General features: G+C 45.2%; 1 protein-coding gene across 1 annotated transcript in view; it reads right to left on the reverse strand.

Annotated features, from left to right (window-relative positions):
• Positions 1 to 13,211, reverse strand: part of LOC141408388 (uncharacterized) — a 64,692-nt gene that overhangs the window by 1,294 nt on the left and 50,187 nt on the right. The gene's annotated exons all lie outside the window — the stretch shown is intronic.

Here is a 13,211-nt window from a genome sequence, read left to right on the forward strand (position 1 = left end):
CAAAAAAAGAAGAAAAACACTTAATTTAGTATTTTGATCCTGGGGAAACCTGCCGAAGATGTCAAAAGGTTAAAAACATATAATTGAAACAGAATTACAAGTCATTGTTAAGTAATAGTTATTTAGAAGTTACATTCGGGCAAAATCTCATCAAAGTTTGGGTGCAAGAGTATATGTGGTAATAGATTACGGAAGCATAATTCTTCATCCTGTCATTGTCATATGTACAGGAAAAGGCAAGGGCTAGAATCATTGAACTTATCTTTTCTAAAAATGTGGTAATCAGGCAAGAGATGTGGGAACATATTCTCTATCCTGCTTATCATCTTCAAAGCATTCTTCCGGAGGGCTGTGCTCAGTCACTGAGTCAGAGGTTTCTGAATGAGCAGAAGGAGCAAACGTGGCTTTTTTGTTTGTTTGTTTGTTTGTTTTTAAGACAGGGTCTTACTCTGTGGCCCAGGCTGAAGTGCAGTGGTGTGATCATGGCTCACTGCAGCCTCGAACTCTGGGATCAAGTGATCCTTTAACCTCAGCCTCCCGAGTAGCTGGGACTACAGGCGCATGCCACCAAGCCTGGCTAATGGTTTTTTGTTTTGTTTTGTTTTGTTTTGTAAGTTTTTGTACAGAGAAGTGGTTTCACCACGTAACCCAGGCTGGTTTGGAACTCCTGGACTCAAGTGATCCTCTCTCTTTACAGCAAGGGCCAACTATGTGACTAGTCAGAGGCAGATGTTTGCTGTTTTGTCTCATAAAGGAAAGACTGATTTTAGGACAGGCAGGAAATGTACAAGATGAGATGAGGCTGGAGCATCATGTAGTGCCAGAAAGTAAGGAAGTGTTTTACACACACACACACACACACACACACACACACACCCCAACTCACATTGATGGGAAGAGATCAAAGGGGCACAGGAGCCAACTGAAAGAGTTCCCAAAGGCCAAAGCTGAAACAATTTGAGCAATAAAATAAAGTAATATGGGACTATAATCCAAAGTGTGAGATACATATTTATGAGTCATAGTAATAAAAATAAATGATTGAATTTTACAATGGAGAAGAGAAGGATCTCCCAGCAGAAAAGTCTAAATAACTTATGTAGATAGTTCACCCTCACGAAGGCAGAGGATAACTCTCCCCTCCTCCATGTGGGCTGTGCATAGTAACTTCCTTCCAAAGCATACATGCATGTGAAAGAGGAAAACAAGAATAACTACAGTGGAGAAACTTCACAAACACTACTTCAGCCAGGCAATCAAGGTTAACATCAAGTGATAAGTAATGCTAATAGTATGCACTCTTGATATGATGTGAAGAGAATGACCCTTTACCTCTATGGTCTTCCTCCCAATAACACATAACCCCAGTCTAATCATGAGAAAAACATCAGACAAATCCCAATGGAGGGGTAATCTACAATCTACCTGAAAACTGTTATGCCCAGACCGTTTGTTCCCCAAAGAAGACCACCAGAGTCCAGAGTCAAAGCCAAGCGGCAAGGATCTTTACTGCAAGTTCGAACTTGGTCCCTCCATTCCACAGCACACAAGAGGACCCCGAACAACGCGAGTGCTTGCTTTTTATAGCCCGATGTAAACAGGATATGTAAAGTTACAGGGGAACAAGGTAATTCTCTCGGTTACAGCACATTTAGCATTTTTTACTGGTTCCCGCTGTGTCCTTATCGGGGATTTCCTAGGTGGTGTTTTTCTGAAGTTTGAGAGAAATATGGAGGAATGTGTTTGTGCTGGGCTCAGGAAGTTGGGAGATATATGGGGGATGTGCCTCATTCCTTTCAAAACTACTCCTCAAACTGTTGGCTGGGAGTGGTGGCTTATGCCTATAATCTCAACATTTTGGGAGGCCGAGGCAGGTGGATCACTTAAGGCCAGGCGTTCAAGACCAGCCTGGCCAACACGGTGAAACCCCATCTCTACAAAAAATACAAAAATTAGCCAGGTGTGGTGGCGTGTGCCTGTAATCCCAGCTACTTGAGAAGCTGAGGCATGAGAATCACTTGAACCCGGAAGTAGAGGTTACAGTAAGCCGAAATCACTCCATTGCACTCTAGCCTGGATGACAGAGTGAGACTGTCTCAAAATAATAATAATAATAATGATAATAAATAAAAATTCAAAAAAAATTTTAAACCGTCAACATCATCAAAAACAAGAAAAAGACAAAGAAAGCCGAAAGAAACATGACAACTAAATGTATCTGATATTCTGGATGGAATCTTAGTACAGAAAAGGGACATTAGGTAACAACTAAAGGAAATCTGAGGCCGGTGGCAGTGGCTCATGCCTGTGATCTCAGCATTTGGGAGGCTAAGGTGGGTGAATCTCTTGAGCCCAGGAGTTTGAGACCAGCCTGGACAATATGGTGAAACCCTGTCTCTACAAAAACTACAAAAATTAGCAGAATGTGGTGATGTGTGCCTGTAGTCCCAGCTACACAGGAGGCTAAGGTGGGAGGATCGCTTGAGCCCAGGAAGTTGAGGCTGCAGTTACCTGTGATCGCACAACTGCATTTGGGTGACAGCAAGACCCTGTCTCAAAAACAACAACGACAAAACTGAATAAAGCATGTACCTTAGTTAATAATGCATCAATATTGGTTCATTAATTGTGACAAATGTATCATGCTAAAATGTTAATAATAGGGAAAACTGGGAGTGGAGCATATAGGAACTTTTCACCTTCTTTTCAAGTTTTCTGTAAATATAAAACTATTCTAAAATGAAAGTGTTCTTTTTTTAAAAAAAGACAAAGGTGGGGAAGCTAGCTTTATTGAGTTTTCTGATTATGAAAATAAATATACAAATTCAAGCAATACAGAAAATATAAAGGCAAAAGTAGCAATTACTTGAAATCTTAGCCTGCCTTTAACATTTTGGTAACTGCTCCCAGTCTGTGTCTAATGTCCACAGAGTTGAATGTGAAATTTTTATGTAAATCAGATCCTACATGAATTGCTATCCTATCACCTGCTTTTTTTCTCCATGCAACAATACATTTGCGTGTATTTAAAGGTTATCTTTAAATGCTAGTATAGAGCTACCTCATTATTTTAATAGTTTATAGTGTTCTATAATATTATAATCCACCTAAGCAAGCTTATTTGCCATTTAAGTGTGTTTATTTTCTCCTCTGAACAGCACTGCATTCACATGCATATACAAGCATCCTTGAACCTGTCCTTTGGTATTCATGGGGGCTTGAATCCAGGACCTCTCATGGATACCAATATTCCTGGATCTTCAAGTCCCTGATATAGAGTGGCAAAGTATTTGCATATAACCTATGCACATCCTCCAGTGTACTTTAAATCATCTCTAGATTGCTTATAATACCTAGTACAATGTAAATTTTATGTAAATTGTTGTCATACTGTATTGTTTAGGAAATTACAAGAAAAGAAGTCTGAATATGTTCAGAACAGACACAGTTTTGTTTTGTTTTGTTTTGTTTTGTTTTTGAGACAGAGTCTCACTCTGTCGCCCAGGCTGAAATGCGGTGGTGCAATTTCAGCTCACTGCAACTCACACCTCCCCAGTTCAAGCAATTCTCTTGCCTAAGCCTCTCAAGTAGCTGGGACTACAGGCACGTGCCACCACGCCCCGCTAATTTTTTGTATTTTTTTTTTTTTTTTAGTAGAGACAGAGTTTCACCGTGTTAGCCAGATGGTCTTGATTTCTTGACCTTGTGATCTGCCCATCTCGGCCTCCAAAAGTGCTGTGATTACAGGCGTGAGCCACTGTGCCCAGCCACAGTTTTTTTTTTTTAAGTGAATATTTTTGATCTGAGATTGGCTGAATCTACGGATGCAGAACCCATGGATCTGGAGAGCTGACTGTACTTACATAAACTCCTGGATCTGGAGAGCCCACTGAACTTACATAAATTCCTGGATCAGGGAATGAACATTTACTATCTTGGCAGAGATTGCCAGGTAGCCTACAGCAGCATTGCTTCATTTTTCACTCCCATCAGCAGTGCATGACAGTACTTGTTTCCCCACACCTCACCAATATTGCGTGTTGTCATTCTTCTTAATATTTGTCAATCTGATAGTCGAAGATAGCTGCTGATTTCCATCTACTGTTGTTGGCCTATCTTTGAAGCCTGTGTTCCCACATTTCTGTTGTGAAATTACCATACTTACTTTATGTTCTAGCCTTTAACTGGCCCGTCAGTCCAATGGTTGAGTCCCCACCACTAGAAAAAGATCTTGGAAGTCAGGGCCATCATATTTCAAGACTTTCTTTCCCTTTCCAGGGCCTCAAGTATTCTGAGAAGGTACAGGGCAGCCAAAAAAATTCTTGTTGAAAAGAATGGCCCTAAGCCAATGACTGCATGGAGGGTGAGTGCGTTGTTGGGGAATTGAGTGTGTTCAGCAGGGTGGACCTCTATAGACCAGGCTCCTTACTTGGGAGGGGCTCCACAGCCCCCAGGAAGATGCTGCTGCCTGAATGGCCATGTTTTCCTGGGGGACCCATTCCCTGGTCACAACTGATTGAACCAGAGGAGGGAACTGATCCAAGCTGAGCATTCAGATTCTCTGGGATTTGAAATAAGAGACACAGAAACCAGTTAAGTAATGTGGGCCATTGGAGTTGTAAGATCAGGGAGAGTTGAGGCCATTTTTGGTACCATGGTAACCCAAAACAATGAGTTATTGCAGATTAGGAGATTGTCAAGGCCTATAAAACAAGCTAAGAGAGGCAGAGATGAGGAACACAGGGAGGGAGGGATTGAGAGACACAAAGAATCAGAGAATAAAAAGCTGTGTGACTCCCCCCAGGTCCTGTGGGCCCTGGCTGTATTTCTTGCAGGTGCGCTCCCTGGGGTTACCTTGTGTGCATCTTCACAGTAAATTATTTCAGAAGCTCATCTTTAACCAAGACCAAAATAATTGCTCAAGTCCAACAATTCTTTTTGCTTATTCTTCACAGTTTCCAAACAACTTTCATATAAATGAACTAGTTATTAGGAAATAAACTAATATCCATTGTAATATCCATTGTAAATGCATGGTTAGCAAGTAGTTACTGATTAACCATAGTGTGTCTGGCACTAAGCTGGGAACCACAGACACACTAGAAGAGTAAAGACACAATTCCTCACCCCAAGGAGCATCGGTGGGAGATAAGCTAACAGATGAAAGAATTACAAAACAATTAAGCGACATCATGTGGTAATTACTAAATGCAAGAGCCTTGGGAAACATCAGAATTACTGTGGGGCAAAAAAGTCAGAAAATTTCTTACAAGTAGAGAAACTTGAACTGGGATTTGAGTGGGCAAATGTTGAATAAAAAGAAGAAAAAAATGAGGACATTCCTGGAGTAGAAGAAGAAACAAACAGTCCTCTAACATGTCGCCATTTATAATTGCTTTTACTTGCATTTTTTCCCTTTTTTTTTTTTTTTTTTTTTGAGACAGAGTCTTGCTCTGTCGCCCAGGCTGGAGTGCAGCTCATTGCAACCTCCACCTCCCAAGTTCAAGTGATTCTCCTGCCTTGGCCTCCCGAGTAGCTTGGACTACAGGTGTGTGCCACCACACCTGGCCAATTTTTGTATTTTTAGTAGAAACAAGGTTTCACCATGTTGGCCAGGCTGGTCTTGAACTCCTGGCCTCAGGTGATCCACCCACTTCCGCCTCCTACATTATTTCCCTTAACTCTTTAAACAATGTTAAACGTATTACTATTATTATTATTATTATTATCATCAACAATAGCCTGGTTTATAGCTGAGAAAATGGAAGCTCAGAGAAGTGACCATGACATGTCCAAAGACACCCAAGTCAGTAAGTGGCAGAGCACACACAGATAAACCAAAGGTAATGCCAACCCCTGAAGGAGAAACAGCAGCTCCACTTTTTCCTCCTTGGAGAATCTTACTTCCCTAACCCTACCTTCACGGGCCTGGCTCTGCTAGTCTTTTCACTCCATGCCTTCACTGTCCAGTTTCTAAATCAGCTCTAAGGCTACATGTTAAGGTCTCTGGTCATTGGGTTTCCTACAAGCTTCCTTGGTTGACCTGCGGGAAGGCTTGGCTGGGACAGAAGCCTGTGGTCAGTTGGAGCTTGCTGGGAACCCTGTGTCTATGTGGTCTCTGACACAGTGGTCACAGGTGTGGGCCTGTCCGTCCTCACACTTGCTACAACCACGAATCCTACATATAGGGAAGAAGAGCAGGGCGGGCTGGAAAAGGGAGCTCCTCATTGCCCAAGAGCTACTTACAATTTAGATAAGCCTGTCCAGCGTGTGTCTCCAAACCTGATTCCCGCACTCACCTGAACGGATGTGTGGACTCTGTGGAAAGGTTGGGGCCTCCCCAGGCACCCCCATTTATCAGTCCAGCATGTTAAGAGCTGAGCCAAGATTATTGCTCCTTAAGAAGACTGCTGAGATCAGAGTGACAAGCCCCATGCATAGACGGGGTGGGTGCTGGGAGGCCCAGTGGCCAGCTGCTGTGTCAGGGGCACCCCTGCAGAGGAGATGTTGAGTTGTCGTTGGAGAAGCCATCCCACACAGCCTTGTCCTGGCAACTGGGGACCTCCCAGGAGGCCAATGAGTACTCCAGGCAGCAGCCCTGAGGGCCAAGGGGTGTGCCCATGGTGGAGTTGGCCAGGAAGCCATCCTGCTGGGCTTGGCACCATGGGGGAGGGGTGGGAGTGGGAATGGGGAGGAGTTGAGCCTTCCAGCTCATGTGGGACTGAGGGGCCAGACGACCTGGCCTATTCCGGGGACTACACTTCCCCGGTAGAAGCCTCCATTTCATTTTAGTGAAAAGGAGGATACTCTGCTTCCTTCTCAAGGGTAAGTTTTAAGACATTGACAAACAAGTGTGTCATAACCATGTTGCAACTTTTAAAATGCTACTCCAAAGAGGACTGTGGTTATCCTGGTGATTAGAATGAGGAATATAGTTTTCCATTTGACACTGAGTATTTCTTTTAAGGGTAACAGCCAGTGGGCTGGCTTTCATTGCACCGACCTGCAGCCCCCAGGACTGTGCCCTGCTCTGGGACCATCCCTGATTTGCTGGAGGGATTTAGGTTCTCAAGAATACTGAAATGAATTGACAGGTATCACACGCCAGGTAATCCCAGGTGCATTACGTGTATTACCTGTCTCCATCCTCCCTGGGAGGAAAGCACTACAATGATTCCCCTGAAGTAGAAAAAGCTGAGTGACTTTCCCAAGGGTCATGTGGCCAGGAAGTGACAAGCCAAGAGTCACCCTGGGCAGTCTTATCTCAGAGCCTTTGTTCGGACTTACCTGTTCTGTCGCCTTAGGAAACATGCTTGCCTCTGTGCTTCCCTGCCCCTACTCATGCCAATCTCGCTTTACCCCTTCCCTCTTATGCTCCAAGCATCCAGATATGGATCAATTCTTTTCTGCTTTTTGAATGAATAGGGTTCTCTCTTGCCTCTGGGCCTTTGCACATGCTGCTCCTTCCTCTAGGACACCTGTCTCCCCATCCTTTTTTTTTTTTTTAATTTGAGATAGAGTTTCGGTCTTGTTGCCCAAGCTGGGGTGCAATGGTGAAATCTCGGCTCACTGCAACCTCCGCCTCCCAGGTTCAAGCGAAGAATTGCTGCCTCAACCTCTCAAGCAGCTGGGATTACAAGCATGTACCACCAGTCCTGGCTAATTTTGTATTTTTTACTAGAGACCGGGTTTCACTGGGTTGACCAGGCTGGTCTCGAACTCCTGACCTCAGGTGATCCACCGCCTCAGGCTCCCAAAGTGCTGGGATTACAGCCACTGCGCCCCACCCTTCTTTACTTGAACAACCTTGACTTGTTTAGGTGTCAGCTTGACCACTTGCCTTGTGGGAAGCATTTTTGGAGCCCTCCAAATCTGAGTGCCCCCGCTCTCTGCTCCTGCAGCAGGTGTACTCTTCCCCGTTCAGAATTCATCACTGTGTACTCTGCCTTCTCACTTTCACTTTCTGCTGCCGAATCCTGAGTGGTCAGCAGTGTCTGCACATGGATGCCCCACACATACTTGTTGGAGGAGGAATTAATGAATGACTGCTCAACACGGCCTCTTTCACTGTTAGTCCACCCCGCCCTGTCTCCACCTTGTATTATCTACATCTTGTACCTGGCACACTAACATTTTATTTGGTGAACCCTAGCAAGGCCTGGAAGAGAGGCCAAAGCAACAGAGCATAGGACCTGCAGGGGGTCGGGGACAACAGGTGTTTATTAACTGGTACAGAAGTATTTAAATTTATTTTATTTTATTTATTTATTTACTTTTTTTGAGATGCAGTCTTGCTCTGTCGCCCAGCTGGAGTGCAGTGGCGCCATCTTGGCTCACTGCAAGCTCCGCCTCCCAGGTTCACGCCATTCTCCTGCTTCAGCCTCCTGAGTAGCTGGGACTACAGGCGCCCGCCACCATGCCCGGCTAATTTTTTGTGTTTTTTTAGTAGAGATGGGGTTTCACCATGTTAGCCAGGATGGTCTTGATCTCCTGACCTTGTGATCCGCCCACCTCGGCCTCCCAGAGCGTTGGGATTACAGGCGTGAGCCACCGCGCCCGGCCGTATTTCAATATTTTCACCACCAATAACACAACTATTGTGTGTCTTACCTGTGTGCATTGTTTATTCCACCAATGACTTCCCTGAAGTGACTGGCAACCACGGTCACTGGCAGGATTGTGCAGAGTGGAGTGGGCTGAGAGCTTGGAAGAACAGCTCTTCTTATGGTTGCCCAAAGCAACATGGCTGATGTGTATTAGCCAATTATTCATGGTTGAAATAGGGAGACAATAAGCCTCTGTGACATTTCCCTGGGATCTGGGGTTTGAGAAGCACTCCAGGATAGGGAAGGACAGAAGCTGGTACTGATTTAGCTCCTGCACCAAACACTAGCTTTGTGTGTGTGTGTGTGTGTGAGAGAGAGAGAGAGAGTTTGTGTTTGGTGTCCCACTATGCATGGTATGCATCTGCATGTGTGTGATGCGTATTTATATGTGGTCTGTAAGTGCATGTGCAGTGTGAGGGATGGTTTGGTGTGTATTTGTGCTGTATGCTATGGATATGGTGTGTAGATATGGTTGTGGTTGTGTACATGTGCCTATGTGTGTGCATGTATGTGTGGCGTGTATTATGAAGGTACTGAGGCAAGTGTTCTGGATGAGACTGAGGAAATGGTGACAGAGAGAGAGAAGAATGGAGGGGACCCTCCCTTAGCCAAGTCCTGGAAGTTCATTATATGTGGTCATCCAAGTGGGCAGAGTGGACAGGAAACCTGGCTGGGACCACCAGCGGCCAGCAGGACAGAAACACAGAGGAGGAAGAGAGAACCCCAGCGATCATCTTGCCTGATCGGGAGGGTGTCTTCTCTGCTGGGTGGGAAGAAAGCGTGTTCTAAAGACAGAAAGTTTAGCAAAAAAGGGAGAAAGGGCTCCCCAGGTTCCTTTGCAACTTCTGCACTGTTTTTGTTCTGTTTTTGTTTTTGGTATAGCTTTGTGCCAGAAAGAGCTTGCCCAATCGAGCATGTGAGGGAAAACTCATGGCCTGGGTCAGTCCCAGGCCACATCAAACAAAGCAAGGCCTTCAGCACAAGAGAGATTTTTGCCCTTCTTGGCAGGGATGGCAGGCCGGAGATTATAAAGGATTTGGGTCAGGGAAAGTCATCATGAACATCCTGTTCCAGGAGCCCTGAGGCCCCGAGGCCCAGAATGGAGGACAGGTGACAAACACATTGCCCAGGGTCACATCACTGTTTCTCTCTGGTGATTGAGTGTTAGCAGAGCCCCAGATTGATTTATTGATCAGGTTATTGGAAGGGCAAAGTCTCCTCCAGGCTTCCTGATTATCAGTCTGGAGCTCTTTCCACCTCCTCAGCTAACAGGAGACCCATGGTCTCCTCCAACCCTTTGGCACCTTCTTCTTTTTTTTTTTTTCTTTTTTGAGATGGAGTCTCACTCTGTCACCAGGCTGGAGTACAGTGGGGCAATCTCGGCTCACTGCAACCTCCACCTCCCAGGTTCAAGCAATTCTCCTGCCTCAGCCTCCTGAGTAGCTGGGACGACAAGCACGTACGACCACGCCCAGCTAATTTTTGTATTTTTAGTAGAGACAGGGTTTCACCATGTTGGCCTGGATGATCACGATCTCTTGACCTCGTGATCCGCCTGCCTTGGCCTCCCAAAGTGCTGGGATTACAGGCATGAGCCACAGCACCTGGCCATTTTCAGAAAATTCTTTCACAAATGATTAACTGATGACACAAAATGAAAATGTTGCCAGCTGGCTGCTGACCACATATGACAATCCACCTCTCCACCACTAAAGTCACCAGGGCCCCATTAACTCTCGGGACATGGATCTCCTCAGTTTGTTGTTGGAACATTTGAGGAAATAGCCCAACTTAAAAAATAAAGTTTTAAAAATGAGGCATAATTTCTATACAGTGAAATGCTCAGATCTAACCTCCAGGGTTTGATGATTACTGGCAAACACATTGGCTGTGTAGCCATTACCCCAATTAAGATAGAAAGCATTTCATCACTTAGAAAGTTCCCTCTTGCCCTTTTCCAGTCAACCCCAAATGTTCTGATTTCTATCACCTTATATTGGTTTCACCTTTTGTTCAATGTCATATAAATGTGATCATACAGTATACAGTCTTCTATGTCTGGCTTCCTTCATGTAGCATAATATCCATGAGATTCATCTACATTGTTGTGTATATTAGCAGTCCCTTCCTTTTTAATGTGGAATACTTTTCCATTGCATGTGTATTCCACAATTTGTTTATCCATTTGTCTGTTGATGGGTGTTACATTTGGATTTTTCCAGTTTCTGGCTACTAGGAATAAAGCTGCTGTGAACATTTACATACCAGTTTTTGTGTAGGGTGGACGGACATAAGGTTTCATTTGTCTAAGGTAAAAATACCCAGAAGTGGAATTTCTGGATCACGAGATACATGTACGTTTAACCGTATTTAAAAAAAAAAAAAAAAAAGCCAGGCATGGTGGCTCATGCCTGTAATCCCAGCACTTTGGGAGCCCGAGGCAGCTAGATCACCTGAAGTCAGGAGTTTGAGACCAGCCTGGCCAACATAGCGAAGCCCTGTCTCTACTATAAATACAAAAAATTAGCCAGACATGGTGGTGGGCACCTGTAATCCCAGCTACACAGGAAGCTGAGGCAGGAGAATTACTTGAACCTGGGAGGCAGAGGTTGCAGTGAACCAAGACCATGCCATTGCACTCCAACCAGGGCAACAAGAGTGAAACTCTATCTCAAAAAAAAAAAAAAAAAAAAAAAAAAAAAAAAGTGTGGCTTGTTTTTTATGTCACTTTCCTGAACTATCGTTTAGAAATCAGCTTGAATTTCTGGGGCGGAGCAAGATGGCCGAATAGGAGCAACTCCAGTCTCCAGCTCCCAGCGCGAGTGACACAGAAGACAGGTGATTTCTGCATTTTCAACCGAGGTACTGGGTTCATCTCACTAGGGAGTGCCGGACAATCGGTGCTGGTCAGCTGCTGCAGCCTGACCAGCGAGAGCTGAAGCAGGGCAAGGCATCGCCTCACCTGGGAAGCGCAAGGGGGAAGGGAATCCCTTTTCCTAGCCAGCGGAACTGAGACACACAACACCTGGAAAATCGGGTAACTCCCACTCCAATACTGCACTTTACCAAGGGTCTTAGCAAACGGGCACACCAGGAGATTATATCCCACACCTGGCCGGGAGGATCCCATGCCCACAGAGCCTCCCTCATTGCCAGCACAGCAGTCTGCAAGCTAATAGCAAGGCAGCAGCGAGGCTAGGGGTGGGGCGCCCGCCATTGCTGAGGCTTAAGTAGGTAAACAAAGCCGCTGGGAAGCTCGAACTGGGTGGAGCTCACAGCAGCTCAAGGAAGCCTGCCTGTCTCTGTAGACTCCACCTCTGGGGACAGGGCACAGCTAAACAACAACAACAACAACAACAACAAAAAGCAGCAGAAACCTCTGCAGACGCAAACGACTCTGTCTGACAGCTTTGAAGAGAGCAGTGGATCTCCCAACATGGAGGTTGAGATCTGAGAACGGACAGACTGCCTGCTCAAGTGGGTCCCTGACCCCTGAGTAGCCTAACTGGGAGACATCCCCCACTAGGGGCAGACCGACACCCCACACCTCACACGGTGGAGTACACCCCTGAGAGGAAGCTTCCAAAGCAAGAATCAGACAGGTACACTCGCTGTTCAGCAATATTCTATCTTCTGCAGCCTCTGCTGCTGATACCCAGGTAAACAGGGTCTGGAGTGGACCTCAAGCAATCTCCAACAGACCTATAGCTGAGGGTCCTGACTGTTAGAAGGAAAACTAACAAACAGGAAGGACACCCACACCAAAACCCCATCAGTACATCACCATCATCAAAGACCAGAGGCAGATAAAACGACAAAGATGGGGAAAAAGCAGGGCAGAAAAGCTGGAAATTCAAAAAATAAGAGCACATCTCCCCCTGCAAAGGAACGCAGCTCCTCGCCAGCAACGGATCAAAGCTGGACGGAGAATGACTTTGACGAGATGAGAGAAGAAGGCTTCAGTCCATCAAACTTCTCAGAGCTAAAGGAGGAATTACGTACCCAGCGCAAAGAAACTAAAAATCTTGAAAAAAGAGTGGAAGAATTGATAACTAGAATAATTAATGCAGAGAAGCCATAAACAAACTGACAGAGATGAAAACCATGACACGAGAAATACGTGACAAATGCACAAGCTTCGGTAACCGACTCAATCAACTGGAAGAAAGAGTATCAGCGATTGAGGATCAAATGAATGAAATGAAGCGAGAAGAGAAATCTAAAGAAAAAAGAAGAAAAAGAAATGAACAAAGCCTGCAAGAAGTATGGGATTATGTAAAAAGACAAAATCTACGTCTGATTGGGGTGCCTGAAAGTGAGGGGGAAAATGGAACCAAGTTGGAAAACACTCTTCAGGATATCATCCAGGAGAACTTCCCCAACCTAGAAGGGCAGGCCAACATTCAAATTCAGGAAATACAGAGAACGCCACAAAGATACTCCTCGAGAAGAGCAACTCTAAGATACATAATTGCCAGATTCACCAAAGTTGAACTGAAGGAAAAAATCTTAAGGGCAGCCAGAGAGAAAGGTCGGGTTACCCACAAAGGGAAGCCCATCAGACTAACAGCAGATCTCTCAGCAGAAACTCTACAAGCCAGAAGA

Source organism: Macaca fascicularis, chromosome 13 (assembly GCF_037993035.2).
Source record: "Macaca fascicularis isolate 582-1 chromosome 13, T2T-MFA8v1.1".
Lineage (NCBI taxonomy): Eukaryota > Metazoa > Chordata > Mammalia > Primates > Cercopithecidae > Macaca > Macaca fascicularis.